This window comes from Ornithorhynchus anatinus, chromosome 15 (assembly GCF_004115215.2).
Source record: "Ornithorhynchus anatinus isolate Pmale09 chromosome 15, mOrnAna1.pri.v4, whole genome shotgun sequence".
NCBI classification, from domain to species: domain Eukaryota; kingdom Metazoa; phylum Chordata; class Mammalia; order Monotremata; family Ornithorhynchidae; genus Ornithorhynchus; species Ornithorhynchus anatinus.
The window spans coordinates 20,389,737-20,405,493 of NC_041742.1; the positions used below are offsets into that span (position 1 = coordinate 20,389,737).

A 15,757-nucleotide genomic window follows, 5' to 3' on the forward strand; every position below is an offset into this window, starting at 1 on the left:
TTGGAGAATTAGCTTGATCTAGTAAAAGCAGCACAGGCCTGGGAGTCAAAAGACCTGTGTTTTAATCCTGGCTCTGCCACTGGTCTGCTGATCGACTTTGAGCAAGTCATTTAACTTCTCTGTCTCAGTTCCTTCTTGTGAAGAACGGGGATTAACAGTGTGAGTCCCACGTGGGACATGGACTGTGTCCAATCTAATTAGCTTGTATCTACCCTAGTGCTTAGTTCAGTGGCTGGCACATAGTAAGCACATAAATACCATTTAAAAAAAAAAAAAAGGAAGTAAAGCTTTTTCCCCTGTGCAGTAGTGGTGAAGCTGCCAAACTGGTCTGTGTTTGAACCAAGCCCAGGCCTGCCCAGAGGGAAACACATGGAACCAGTCTTCGCATTGCACTTTGACCTGCATCAGCTAGTGATCTTAAGTAAACCAAGAGGAGAAGCACAGTGGCTGGTGGAGAGAGCCTGGGCCTGAAATTCAGAGAAAAGGCGATCCAATTCCAGCTCCACCATTAGCCTGCTGTCTGACCTTGAACATCACATAACTTCACGGTGCATCAGTTTCCTCATCTGTGAAATGGGGATGAAATATCTGTTCTCCCTTTCCTTTACGCTCTGAGTCCCAATTGGGACAGGAACCATGTCCTTCCTGATTATCTTCTATCTGCCCAGTGCTTGGCACAGAGTAAGCGATTAACCAATGTCAGTGTTATTATTCCTGGGGGAGGCTAGATCTCTGACACTCAGGCACTGAACTGCTGTGCCAATCTTCATTCAGTCTGCCATCCACCACCCAGATTTTTCTGCTAACAATAATAATAATAATAATATTTGCTAAGCAGTTACTATGTGCCAAGCACTGTTCTAAGCACTGGGATAGATACAAGGTAATGAGGTTGTCCCATGTGGGGCTCACAGTCTTAATTCCCATTTTACAGATGAGGTAACAGAGGTACAGAGAAGTGAAGTGATTTCCCCACAGCTGACAAGTGGCAGAGCTGGGATTAGAACCCACGACCTGCGACTCCCAAGCCTGTGCTCTTCCCACTAAAAAGGGATGCTGCCTCTCTGAACTGGTGCCTCCTTAATCTTCCATATCTATGGCCTCTGTTTTTTTTCTGCTTACCCTCTATTTGGCTTGATTCATATTCACATAAGCTGACCCAAATGAAAATGAACACTTGGAAAACATTCTAAACTACCTGTATTGTGAGCTCTGGGTGCATTTTCTTTCTTTCCACTTACCTAGTTCTTACCAGATGAAGAACACAGAGTTCTTAGAATCCAAGTGGACACTTGAGATAAATCAATCAGTGATACTTATTGAGCACTTGCTGTGTGCAGAGCACTACACTAAGCACTTGGGAGAGTACACTGTAATGGAGTTGGTTCCCTGTGAGCTTACAGTCTAGACGGGAGGCAGACATTCATATGAATAAATTACAGATATGCACTTAAATGCTGTGGTACTGAGGGAGGGGTGAAATAAAAGGTTCAAATCCAAATGCAAAAGCAATACAGAAGGGAGTAGAAGAAGAAATGGGGGCTTAGTTGGAAGGTCTTTGGGAGGCATTGTGCTTTTAATAAGGCTTTGTAGATGAGAAGTGATTGTTAAAAAAAAAAAGCAAAAAAACTTTTCATGTTTTCTTTTAAGCAATTACTATGTGCCAGACACTGTATTAAGCACTGAGGTAGATACAGGCTAATTGGTTTGGACACGGTCCCCGTCACCAAATGGAGCTCAGTCTCAATACCCATTTTTTACATGAGGTAACTGAAGCACAGAGAAGTTAAGTAACTTGCCCAAAGTCACACAGCAGGCAAATTAGAATTAGAACCCCGGTCTTCTGACTCCAGGTTCATGCTCTTTCCACTAAGCCATGCTGCTTCTTATGAAGAGGCTATGAAAGGGTTAAGAGGCAAAGGGTTAAGTCTATAGAGGTGTGGGGTATATTAAGATAATCTGTCTCGGGTTGGATGGGAGAAAATGATTAATATGAAACAATATTCAGCAATTTCCACTATTCAATAAGTCAATCCATCTGGGACAGGGACTGTGTCCAACCTGATTAGTCTGCAACTACTCCAGGGCCTGGAACAGTCTGACACATAGTAGGTGCTTAATAGATACCGTCAACGTTAAGATTAATATTTACTGAATGCTTCCTCGATGCCAAGCACTGTACCAAGCACTTGGCAGAGTGCAACAGGGTGAGTAGACCCGATCCCTACCCTCAAGGAGTTCATAATCTAGAGGGGGAGATACTACTAGAGCCCTTTGTGACTATTTAGGACATTAGTTTATGAAAGCCAAGAAGTGATTTATTGCCAAGCGCTTTCACTCCGTGGGTCTCTCAAAATATCTCCAACCAGTGTGGCGAATGGGACCTTTGTTTGTTTGCCTTTGGAGGGTGTCAAGGCTGAGTAAGTGGTAAGGAATCCTCCTTTACTTTGTAACAGAGATGGAAGAACGGAGCGTAATCTGGGTCAGATGTACGTCTCCTGTCTTTACGCATAAAAACCTAAATGAATGAGCTGCATTCATAGCCCAGTTTCATGATTTGAAAATCATCAGTCTTCCCTATCTCCTTGGTCAGAAAAATGTGCACTTTTCCACTGCTACTGCTTCTCCACTTACTCTTTACATTTTCTTATACTGTCAATCCATGGTATTTATCGAGTGCTTACTCAATAAATGTGCAGAATACTGTACTAAACCCACTGGAAAATGATACACCAGAGTTGACACATATGATCCCTGCCCTCAAGAAGTTTACTGTCTAGTAGGAGACAGAAAAGAAATTATAAATAGAGGAAGCAGCAGAGTCTAAAGATGTGAATGAATATAAGTGCTGGAGGCGTTGGGAGTTGGGTGAGAAGCTGCAGGGTCTAGTGGAAAGAGCACAGACTGGGAGTCAGAGGGCCTGGGTTCTAATCTTGGCTCTGCCAAACCCTTGCTGTGTGTCTTTGAACAAGTCATTTAACTTCTCTGAGCCTCGGTTCTCCAGTTCTCCATCCTACTTAGCTCTGAGCCCCATGCAGGACAGAAGTTAATTAGGTTGGACACAGCCCCATCTACTCCAGCGCCTAGAAGAGTATTTGATGCATAGTAAACTCTTAAATAATATAAAAAAGTGCTTAAGGTCTTTCCCACTGCTTAGTACAGTGCTCTGCACAGAATAAGCACTTGATAAATACTATTTCTGTGGGCTCAAGTACAGAGCAACACCACCTTAAGACTCTGGCCAGTGAATACTCTGTCCCTGCCACAAGTAAGTTCCCAGGAAAATCAAACTAAAAGGGAATAGAAAAGGACAGGAAGAGTTTATTAAATATCTCATTAGGCCTATGCTTAATTTAAACCCTTACTGAATTCCTTTAGGCCTCGGTGACATGGGCCAGTGCTTATTTTCATGGCTGGTCCAGTGAAAACAGCATTTTAATGGGAGTCAGGAGACCTGCCTTCTCTTCTAGACTCTGCTAATTATCGTGGGCAAATCATTTAACCTCTATACCTCTGCCCCCTTCACTACTGAGAGAAAATGCTTGCTCTACTTTCTTTGCAGGGATATTGTGAAATAAATTCACATCAGCAAAGTATTTAAATACAAATTTCTAGGACTCATTAGAGCAGCTGTTCTCTGCTTCTCCTGGGGACAAGAGAAAGGAAAATTCGGTATGAGACATTTAGGCAAGGGTACAACTATAATTGGAGGGAGGCAGCATGTTGTAACAGAAAAAGCACACGAGTGGGAGTCGGGAGACCTCAGCTTTTATCTCAGGGCTGCCCCTGGCCTGCCGAGTGGCATCGGGCAAGTCTCTTAACCTCTCAGAGCCTTGGTTTCCTCACCTATGAAAAGGAGATTAAAATAGATGGGCAGCCCCAGGTGGGACAGGAACCGTGTCCAATCTGATCTAGCTACCTCAGCACTTAACACATAGAAAATGCTTACTATTTATCTTTGGAACAGCCAGGTGATTGTTCCAGAACCAATGGAGCCATTCTTCACAATAGGAGGCCTCTGAAAGCCTCTACGATTCCAGATTTGCGGTCCATCTGCCTTCCTGGAGGCACATCAGGGATACTTAGGTAGCACCCATGACATATTTTAGCCTCAGTGCTATGTTTTGAGTGCCTCTTGTGTACAGAGCAGTGTTCTAAACGCTCAGGAGGTAAAAGACACAGCATCATCCCTCCATCAACACCTGTTCCAACCTAGGAAGGACTCAAACCCTGGTAGCATGAGGCCTGGCTCCATTCTGTTGGGAAGTTGTGGCTAGAAAGGCCCCGAAACCCTTCCAGTCATCAGCAGGGTCCCTTCTATTTTCATCTTTCCGTGTATGTGTGTCACCACCCCTCCCCACAACCGACTGTGAGTCTTTTGTATAATTCTCAATCAGGAATATCTTCCTAGGGCTTAGGTTGATTTGTACACAGTAGGCACTTAATAAATACGACTTACACGACTCAAAGGGGTTACCATCTAACGGGGAGACTCGACTATTTACCATTTGGAGGAAAAGGGATTCAGCGGCTTATGATGAGAAAAAAGATAGGTCAAAGAGTGCTTCAGGAGTAGGGTTTGTAAATTGATATCTACATAAATTCTAGGGATGGTTGTCCTCCTGTCATGTTGACAGTAGTCATGTTTCCATGACTACGGCCTTCTAGGCTGGCCTACTGGAAAGAGGAAAGTTCTGGAGTCCAGAGACTTGATTTCTAGTTCTGCCACAGCTTCGCTGTGTGGTGCCGAGCAAAGTCCCTTAACCACTGGGTCTCAATTTCCTCATCTGAGCATAATAATTCCTGCCACATAATGGTAGTAGGAAGCTTTAAAAAAAAATCAGTGGTATTAATTGAGCTCTTACTCTGTGCAGAGCACTGTATTAAGAACTTCAGAGAGAGTACAACAGAACGGGAGACCCGGCTCCCTGACCTCAAAGAACTTAGAGTCTAGAGGGGGATTCGGATCGATGGAGAAGTAAAAATACAGATTTATGGAAGCATTATCCTTCGAGGAGACCAACAGCTCTGTTCCGGGGCCTCTGCACACCATTTTTCCTGCTTCTGGTTTTCGGGCAGGCAGTAGGAAGAGAGACAGCTACGGTCCGGAGGATACACTGCTATATTTTTGGGATTATTGGATTGCAATCCTTTTAGCATGTAGGGGGAGTGATTAGATGGCCTCTCCAACAGCCAGAGCCCCGTCACCCCACTTCTATGAAAGAGTGAAGCTGTCCATGATCCCTCACTTAAAGATGCATTAATGAAAAGTCACGCTGGATGCTGAATTCTGTGTTTTAACTGGGGTACTAAATGGCACAAGCTGCAACTCCTGGAGAGGCAGACCGAAAATTTCATTTGGGTTTCAGTTTCCACCCCTTTGTGGGGATCTTAAAATCACTGGACCCCCCGACCCAAGGAGAGGCGGCAGAGAGGTGAGTTGTTTGCGAGGCTTTCTCCTGAGCCACAACAACTAGAAAATCCGGTGTTCCTGGGCCTGAGATGAGGGACCAGGGGGCCGAGGGGGTTGGGGGGTGGGTAGTGAAGGTTGGACTGCGCAGCTATTACAGAGTATGTGGTACCAGAGGAATGTGTCACAGTAATGCAGAGAGCTGTAATGATGTCAACTTGTTATTTACTTTCCAAATCTGAATGACTGAGCAAGGCGAAAGGAGAATCAATCAACCACAATGTGACCCTACAGGCGGAAAAAACACAGCACTCCCACCAGCAAGAGCGTGGGGGAAGGAAAGCACATGTAACCAGGGCAGTGTTGCATCATTTACTTGCCTTGGTTTTGTATCGCTCCCTTCTTTTTTCGATTGAATCTAATACCTCACTACCCATCTGTAGAAATCCAGGGAACAAATAAGGAAGGAAGGGCAGGTTCAAGGCAAAGAGAACATCAACAAACCCTTTTGGGGGTTTTGAATCGCAACTGATAGATAATAAAGTCCATTCTGCTGATTCACAATTATGGAGACTGTGTAAGTCTATATTTTTGATGTGCTCTAATGGTGGCATAGGAACAATAATTTTACATCACTCATGCTTGATAATAATCTCTATTGCAACTTCATTTTGCCTTGTTTGATAAGTGACTCCTTCCTTATTAAGAAAAAAAAACAAAGAAAACCAACCCCCCCCCCCCCCCAGGATCGCTTTTATATTCAAACAGATCAAGGAGGCGGTGTTTAAATTACAATATTGGGATTTGAAAGCTGGGATCATACTGTACAGGAAATTTATTATGGGTGTTGTTTCGGGGGGTGGGGGCTGGGGGAAAAAATCCAAGGTTGTTCTCGAATATTTGTCTAAATGGATCTAACTAATGAGTGCTAGGTAAGTGCCACATGGGTTCTAGAAGGGGGAGGGGAAGAAATATTTAAAATTTTGGAGTTAGAGCATTCTATTAAAAAAATAGAAATGTTTGCAAATGCCTGCTCTCTGAAACTTGGCAGATGAACGAGTGTCTGGGGCTGGTTTTCTCGACCTTAAAGAAACAAAATAAGCTCTTGTATATGTTTATGGTTACATTTATGCACAGACACACACACACACACAGAGACTAGTGCTTGTATACAGGGCTGATTTGTTAAATGTGCAAAACGACGGTGCTTAGATTTGAACCTTTCCAGGGAGGGGGAGGGGGAGATTTTATTTATTTTTTTTTAATGTGCCAGCAAAATAATTTTAGCAAGAAAAATCCCTAAGATGTGGTTTAAATGGGGGTTACGTTGGGGCACTGGAGATCTTTTTTCTGAGGGCAGCGAAAACATCTAGTTGTTGCTTAAGTTGTGTGTCTGTGTGCAATTTTTTTTTTTTTTAGTTGGGTGTGTTTTTCTTTTTTCCTCCCTTTTCCCGGCGTGGGTGGGGGAAGGGTAAGATTTTGGAGGGAGTTGGGGTGGGGTGGGGGGAGGGGGAGAGTAAAAAGAAATGAGGGTGTTTTTGTTGGGTTTTTTTTTTTCTCTCTACCAGCTCAGGTCGGTGTGCTTGGCTTTTTTTTTTTTCCCCCTAGGAGGTCACTGACTGTCTCTGTTTCAGTCTCAGTGTGGATCTCTCTTGTCTCTCTTTCTCCTAAAGCTGCTGGCTGCTTCTGTCTCTGTCTCAAACACACACACATTCTCTCTCTTGCACACACATACTCTCCAAACACTAACTCTGCTAATGAACTAGTGTGCAGCACCTCCCTGACCGCCATTCCGCACCCAAAACTTTCCATTTTCCTCTTCTCACTCTCTGGGACTTCCTTTTGATTTTTGTTGGTGTGCTGGGAAGGAGGAGGAGGAGGAAGAGGAGGAGGGGGAGGGAGGAGTGGGGGTTGGGATTTACAGTCTCCTTTAACGCTTGCTGGGACCTTGGAAAAGAAGAGTTGCACCATGTACAGCAAGTGAAAGAAAAGTCTGTGTGTTGCTTCCGACCCAAGTTGAGGCTTTTTCCCTGCTGTTTTCCAAGAGTGAAAGCTGTGCCTTTAATATACGTTGAGTGAGGTGAGTTTGGAGGGCGGATTATTCATCATTTAGACCTTTTTGGGGGGAGGGGGGAGGGGAAGGGGAGGTGGAGTGAGTGTGTGTGTGTGTGTGTGTGTGTGTGTGTATGTGTTGGGGGGAGTGCTCTGTGTGAATTGTAATTTCCTCATCAACTGGCTCTCCTTTGCCATATTTTTCATTGCAATCAACAAACTTCCCCTGGCTCTGTCTTTCGGTTGTTTTATTCCCTCTCAATTTGTTTTTGGACCTGGGCTTTGCTGTTGGTCGTTTCTTGTAGGATTTACCCACATTTTGCTGAGTGTTTGGGGTAGTGTGAATGTGTTTGTGTATGGGTGTGGGGGTGTGGGTTGTTTTAATTTGGAGAAACGTGGGAGTACCTGCTTTCTCGAGGGAAAGGATTATTATTGTTGTTATTGTGTTTCAGAGGTTGGAAGACCATGTTGAATTTTTTTTAAGGCAGGACAATAACAAATGGGGCAGTTTCAAAAGTGCTGTTCTGAATTGATGGCCAGATGGGATTGCTTTTCTTAAAAATAATTATAACAATAATAATAATATTTTATGCCCAAGGGGAAGGTGAAGAAGTTTGCCAAAGTGTTTTGGGAATAATCCCCCTGCCTGTGGATCCTGTATTTTTTAACTGGAAAAACTGCTAAATATAAAAGGATTCACATTGCAGATGGTGTGGAATTTCCACCAGCCCAGAGGCGGGGAGGGGGGAAGGGGAGATCTCATTCAACTACAGTATTAGCTACAGCAAGGTCTGGAATTACACTCTAAAACAATGATCTGAGTTACACTCCTAATAGTTAAATAAGTTAGGGGTGGGTGGATGTGTGTGTGGGTCTGTGTGTGTACACACATCTTGGAACGACAAAGTGCTATCCTGTCAAGTAACTTAAAAGCTACTCTCATCCCCTCCCCCCACCTTCTTAAACCAGTGTAACAGTGTTGACGTTATGAAATGGACTGTGGCTTTTATTCAAGTGGGTGCACAATGCTGCCATGTTTGCAAGACAACAAAATTACAGACCTGTTGCATGTATTCTTGGTGTGTAGAGAGACTCCTTGGATCCCATATTATCTGTCCCCTCCCAAATATAAAGGCCAAAAGTCCCTCAGCAGCGTGTGCCTAACAGATGCCTAATGCTCTCTGCAAGAGGTGTGAACCTCCACTTCCCAACAGTTCAGCCCTTTATTGGTTATTTTTCCACTTGCCTTCTTTGTACTGCTTTAAAATCAGCGGTTGGTCTGATATTTTGGTTGGTTTAGAACGGTTTGATTTCATATACGAGTGCAATGGCTTGTCAAGCTGATGACCCTAGACCTGTTTAATTGTATGTTTTATTCTCAGAGGCATACAGGGCTGGTGAAAATTTGGAAAGTTAGACATGCAAGGCATTATTTCCTTTTCAAATAGATAATGAGATTGAACAGGAAATATCTGGTTCATTTGGAGAAAGATATTTTTCTTGTCTGAGTCCACACAAGATTTTTTTTTCATTACTGTGGGATATTTTTCTCTCCTGGCATACTGTACAGCTCACTTTTAATGTGGAAGGGGGAGGGGCTCAGCTAATAGGCAAGGAGGAGGTGGAGGGAAGAAGAAATCTTTGGGCTCCAGCCATGTGAATTAACCCTCAGAAAAAAAAAATGTTTTTTTCCCCCCAAAGTTGCTATCAAATCATTCTGAGATTGAATTTTGAACAAAATGGATGGTGTGTGAAACTACTAAAGCTTACAGAATTAGTACTAGAGATGAGAGTTTTCTCGATATACGTAATCCAGCAGGGAGTCAGAATTGGGTCATTTCTGTAGAGCCCTCCTGATGCTTAGATGTAATAATAAATCTCAATTGTTTGGGCCATTAGCCTTTACATTAGACACTGCACACGCATAAGGTTGACTACCCCAAACACGTGTGCGGCAAACACAGGAAGTGTCTTGAACTTTGCTTCGGTTCTTTTCATTCTGGGGCCTAATGATAACATCAGTGTCAAATATGTCCAGTACCTCATCAGCTAACAGGCCCAGATTTGTACCGTTTAAGTGTTTATGTCAGGATACAATGGGAAGGGAGTGTTGGAAATAAACTGCCCTTCTGGGAGGCCCAACAACTTGAAAATCTTCTAAATCTTTAGCTTACAACCATACTTGTGTTCCTCTCCAGTGCCATATAAAAATGTGAAATTCTTACTCTAGTAAATAGATGATTTTATGGGTATTTTTCAGGCCCACTGCTACTGCCTTTTGGTATGATGGGTCAGCCTTGGCTATTTTACTACACAGGGTAAGAAGGAAGAAGATGATCTAAGATCACTGTGGGCAGGGAATGTGTCTAGCATCTGTTTTGTACTCTCCCAAATGATAAGTACAGTGCTCTGCACATAGTAAGAAGCATTCACTAAGTACCATTGATTGAGATTAATCCCTCATCTTTTTTTCTATACTTCGCACCTCCCTTGCTCCCCTCCAATTAATTGTACTTGATAATAATGCTATTTGTTAAGCACTTACTATGTGCCAAGCACTGTTCTAAGCGGTATGTGCCAAGTGCTGTTTTAAACACTGGGGTAGACACAATATAAATCAAATTGGACACAGCCCCTGTCCCACATAGGGCTCGCAGTCCACCCAGTAATATTTAATCCCCATTTTACAGATGAGGAAACCTCTCTCTATCTGCTTAAGTTAACTGATTTGTCCAAGGTCATAGAGCAAACAAGTGGCAGAGTCAAGATTAGAACCCAGGTCCTCTGACTCCCAGGCCAGTGCGCTTTCCACTAGGCCACTTTGCATTCACCACAAAATGAAGTTCCAGAATTTCAGATGATTTTGCATTATTGTGCATTTTACTAATTTTGATTTAGTACTTCAATTGTACCAAAAACTGTACTAAGCACAGATAAAAAAATACCATCTGATCTCTGACCCATGAGGGGCAATCAGTCCAAATGGGAGAAGGAAGAAGCCTAGAGCAATGAGAATTCAGTAAAAACTAGAAGAAAAACCAATTTAAATTCAATAACCCCAAATATTCACATTAAAATATGTTTAGCACTATTTCAAGGTGATGTTATCTGGCTACTCCACCTATTGTTGTGAAAAATAGTAGTAGTCATCTATTTATTACACACTTATTTGATGCAGAGGCCTGTACTAAGTGCTTGGGAAAGTACAGTACTATACAATTGTAGGCAGGATTCCTCTAGTGCAGATTATATTAAGTGCTGGAAGTACATAGGTGAAAATTAAACAGGGTCCCTGTCCCTTGGGGTATTCACAATCTAAAGAACAAGGGAAGAGAGAGGCAACACATAAGGAAGGAGGAAATAATAAAACCACAAAAGCAGTATAAGACAAAGACCATGACGTATTTAAGCGAAGAGGTAGGGATTGTGGGTCAAGGAGCCCAGTTTCGGGCTCCTTGTGGGTTAGGGTTAACAGTCTCCATGGTGGCCAAAGAAATCAATCATTGGTATTGACTGAGCATTGTGAGCAGAGCACTATACTAAGCAATTGGGAGAGCACACACAAAAAATGTTATTTGTAAACAAACATACTAAGTTGAGTACTCTAATCTTGAGTACATATCTGTAATTTAATTTCTTTATAGTATTTGCCTCCCCCTCTAAACTGTAAGCTAACTGTGGGCGGGAAACAGGGCTTCCAACTCTGTTATATCGTGTACTCTCCCAAAAACTTGATTCAGTGCTCTGCAGACAGTAAGTGTTAAATACAATCAATTGATACAATACCACAGTTGGTAGACATGATCCTTACACACATATCTTGTCTGGAGTTCTGGAAATATAGTTTGTTGGTTTGTTTTTGTTTTTTTTTTTATTTCCCTCCTAACTTATAGGTTTAGGAATAATTTTCACAAGAGTTGGTTTCTATCCTTGTAAACATCTGTAGCTCCAGTATCAGTTTAAATGGGAATTTAAATAAGGGCTATAAACTGATTAGAATGATATGTCTGGGGGGTAAATTATCTGAAGTTTGTGGTATAGAAGGTTTATCCTCCATTTTTCCAGAATAATCTAGAGAGGGAGCTATTGAGAATAAGTTTAAAATGTTTCTCTTGCGAATTCCATTAACAACAACAGCACAAGAAGAACTATACCAAACCCCAGGGTTCCATCAAGACCAGATTTTCATCATCACCAATACTCACTAACTGGTTACTCTGTGCAAAGTGTTATTCTAGACCAAGTAGCTTTGAGTAAGACCTTTGCTTTTTAGTAAAAGGTGCTAAATAATCCAATTATCTGGGGTTTTCATAACTCAATGGAAGCACCTCCCAGGTTTACATTTGTAGAATTCAGTGGCTTCCTTGCATCTCACTTCAGATTTGCTCAATCATTAGTAATAACTGAGTACCCACTGTGTGCAGACCACTGAACTAAGCATTTGGAGAAATTCAAGAGAGTTCAACACCGTCCCTGCCATGTAAGAGTTTACTTTCTAGCAAGTAAGATAGATGATAACTTCAGACAGGAGGAAGAAATATAGTAGGAAATATATATCAACTAGTGCTTACATACCAGGGTAGGTACCAAATGCTCTGGAATATTCAATAGCTTCATTAACAGAATGCATCACTGTGTTTCATGAAGAATGGCAACCACGAGGGGAAAAAAAAAAAGTCACGTGGAGCCACATCACAGCTGATGTTTCCCTATGATTACTTCCACCTTTCATTCTTCTGTCATAAGGACCAGGAGAGCTAGTAAAGATTCTAATTAACTCCAATCAATCCCCCTTTTTAACAACCTGGCAGGTCACTGATAAGTGACTAAGCCAAAAGGAGCATTTTATCTGGCCTCATCCATGGGTAAATTTTGAGGTCAAGCCTGAAGAGGCTAGCCCTGTCACCATTTGGCAAAAAGACTATCACTATTATAATTCTGGATTTAAATTTCCCTGGCAGTATTCCTGCTAAAAATATACATCTGACTTATATGGGGATGTGATGTTGAAACCAGTGTTAGGAAGTGATTCAAGGTGTGTGAGGGAAGAAACATCCCAAATTTGTTTTTCTGATATCTTGGATTCTTTTCTTTTATGGTGTAAACCACCTACCACAGCATGTAAACTATATATTTCTCCCCACAGCATGTTTTTAAAATCACAATTTTAGTCAAAAAACCATATGAAAACAACCTTGTAAACTCTGTTTACCACTATTCCTCACAAGCCAAACCCTTTTAGAACTCTGGTAACTGAGAAAAAAAAATCAGACTTGCCTTTCTCCTCTTCATAAGGCCCTCTTAGAAAACCCTTCAAAGAGAGCCTACTTGGACCACTGAAAGATCTAAAGTCAAAAGTCATGAGAGTGGAGATGGGCAGGAATGAGCTCCTTTTAAGAGTCAAAATCAAGTTAGACAACTACTTAAAAAGCTATAAAGGAAAGCAAAAAAAAAAAGTATCAGTGAATTTACCTCCCGCAGCAGCCAAAGTTTCCCAGAGCTTGGACCTTGTGGTGTAGAGAGGCAGAAGACCCCGTGGTCATCTGGATCACGAGGGAAAACGCGGATTGACTCGGAAATGTTGCTTGAGCTGAACTCTGATTGGCTGGAAGACCTGTTGCAAAGGACAGCAACACCTGGAGCAGAAAGAGGGGCAAAGACGAGGTAATGAAGTAGGTATAATGAGTTGGTGCCTGGGGCAGTTAGGACAGCAGCAGAATTAGAAGAAGGGTAGTGAGAGTAAAAGCCAAGGAAGAGAGGCTAGCTGTAGAAGGAGCTGAACTATGACTTTAAACTGGGAGGGAAGACTCCAACCTTCTCAATCCTACAGAATGCTGAAAAGATTGTACTTTTGGCATTCAAGATGGGGGTAATGCTGTATGGACTTCAACTGCAGTTTTCAGGTGCTTATATTGTGCTTATTGTTGCCTACAGGTACTAAACTATTGTTTTTGTGTAGTCAGTGTTATTTACTGAGCTCTTAATCTCTGCAGGGGGCTGTGCTGAGAAGAATGAGTGTATACTAATGTAAGTAGAGATAAGCCTTCACCCCAAAATGGTTGCAATCTCGTGCTAGTGAGCGTTCTCCCAGTGCTTTCTTGGGGGCCAGAGGTTGAAATTCACGTTCCCTTGTCAGTCCTTAATAGAGTGCTTTTCACCCAGGTGGTGCTCAGTAAATACCATGAATAAAACAGTGTAATCGGGTGGGTATTGTAGATCTCAGAAGATCATGAGGCCTTCTAGATCCTCATTCAGTACTTTTTCCTTCTCATTACCATGAACAAATATTAAGTATCTCCTGAGAAGAATATGCAGAGAGAGTTGAAACCTGCATTTGCATCTGTGATAGGTTTATTTTTAAGGCAGAGGTACACCTGAAACGCAGGGAGACTTTGCATAGGCACACCTGGAACCAAGAGAGATAGCAGGTTAGTATCCAGGCAGATGGTAAAGGGTTTTTTTGTTGGGGTAAGATGAAGCAGGTTGTTTAAGGAAGACTAAATGAAGGATTTTTCAAGTAGAAGGAAGAAAAGGAAAAGTGGGATGCACTTAGCATTTTTTTCACCTGCTTTTGGTTTTGCCTTAATGAGTTGGAGGGGTATTTGTGTGGGAGGTGCAGAGGCATGAGGACAGTAGCCAGGGGGTAGGGAAGAGAGTAATTTAGAAAGGAAGGGGAAGAGTTCTGCATAGAGTTAAAATTTAAAATAGTAGGTGTGAGAGAGAACTTACTCAGCTGTGAAGTAGTACGGCCTAGAAGAAAAGCATACGCTGGGGGAGTCAAGAGTACCTGGATTCTCATCACAACCCCACCGTTTGCCTGCTATGTGACCTGATCCAAGTCACCTAACTTGTTGTATCCCCGTTTCCTCATTGGTAAAGTGGTAAGTGAATACTTATTCTCTCTCACATGTAAATTGTGAGACCCTTCTGAGGCAAAAACTGTCTTGGAGCTGATTATCTTATCTACCCCAGTATTTAGTGCAATGCTTACCGTATAGTAAGCAATCAAGCACTTAAACATTTTTATTGTTACTACCACTAAAAAGGTCTTTTCATTAAATGAATAGTATTGATACTTTATGCTGAACACGGTACTAAACACTTGGGATTCTACTGTAAAGTTGATAAATTCTGTGCCCACAAAGAGTTTACAAACTAGCTGACCATTTTGGTCTCTGAGGTTGGCTTTGGAAAGTTTTTCTTTTGATGTTCTAAAGTCATACCAAGATTTTTTTTCTCAGAGTACCCAAATATAATGAGCTTCTTGGTTTTCTAGTGTTAGAGAAGTATGGGGAGGGTATAGAGGGAGATTCAACATCAAAATCCAGTCAATTTCAGGTTGGTTTGCAGTTGGTGTAGAAAGTGTCAACTCTTCAAAACAATTATTTAAAATAAAAATAAGGAAAGAAACAAGTTTGAAGATCAGATTTGAGAAGTAAACATTTCAGAAGAGGGATTGTGCCTGTCAACTTTATTATACTCTTACAAGCACTTGGGTGTGTGTTCTGCACATAGTAAGCAGTTAATAAATACCATTGGTCAATTGAATCTATTAGACCTGAGAGAGAATTTACCCTCAGATGAGAAACAACATGGCCTAGTGAGAAGGGCAAGTGCCTAGGAGTCAGAGGACTTGGGTTTTAATTCTGGCTCTGCCACTTTTCCTGTTGTGTGAACTTGAAGGTACTTAGCTTCCCCATGCTTCAGTTAACTTCATTTGCAAAATGAGGATTAAGACTTAAGGCCAATGTGGGACAGGGACTGTGTCCACCCCAATTATTTTTCCACTCCAACATTTTAGTACAGTGTTTGTTACATAGTAGATGTTTAACAAATACCAAAAAAACAACAACCTATGGACTCCGTAGGACCTAAAATTGGATGTTTGGTTTACGGAGACACCAAAGTGAGATGGCTTCTCACAGATCTTCCTCCTCCCTTCATTTTTGGACCCTGACAAACATTGTCCATGACTGCTGAAAAACAGCATGGCTTAGTGGAAAGAGTCTGGGCTTGGGAGTCAGAGGTTATGGGTTCTAATCCCAGCTCCATCACTTGTCAGGTGTGTGACCTTGAGCCAATCAATTAATTTCTCTCTGCTTCAATTACCTTATCTGTAAAATGAGGATTAAGATTGTGAGCTCCAGGTGGGACAACCTGATTACCTTGTATCTATCCTAGGGGTTAGAACAGTATTTGGTACATAGTAAGTGCTTAACAAATACTATTATTATTATTTAGTTGACATAACAAATTAAATTCCTTGTTGTCTTAATAATTTTTAAAGCCCTGTGT

At 41.9% G+C, this 15,757-nt stretch overlaps 1 protein-coding gene and 1 long non-coding RNA gene across 5 annotated transcripts in view; one reads left to right on the forward strand and one right to left on the reverse strand.

Annotated features, from left to right (window-relative positions):
- LOC103170847 overlaps nucleotides 1-13,031 on the reverse strand; it is a 217,440-nt gene extending 204,409 nt beyond the window's left edge. Inside the window, exon 1 of the long non-coding RNA XR_005660879.1 lies at nucleotides 12,935-13,031. This is a non-coding gene — a long non-coding RNA (uncharacterized LOC103170847). The remainder of the gene's footprint in view (nucleotides 1-12,934) is intronic.
- Nucleotides 5,892-15,757, forward strand: part of TBL1X (transducin beta like 1 X-linked) — a 192,127-nt gene continuing 182,261 nt past the window's right edge. For 2 of the 4 annotated variants that reach the window (XM_029079768.2, XM_007670365.3), the window contains exon 1: nucleotides 7,315-7,490. The gene's annotated coding sequence lies outside the window, so the exon portion shown is untranslated. Of the gene's footprint in view, nucleotides 5,988-7,314; nucleotides 7,491-13,465; nucleotides 13,490-15,757 lie in introns of those variants that run through there. The other 2 variants (XM_016228013.3, XM_039914234.1) reach the window with 2 other exon arrangements.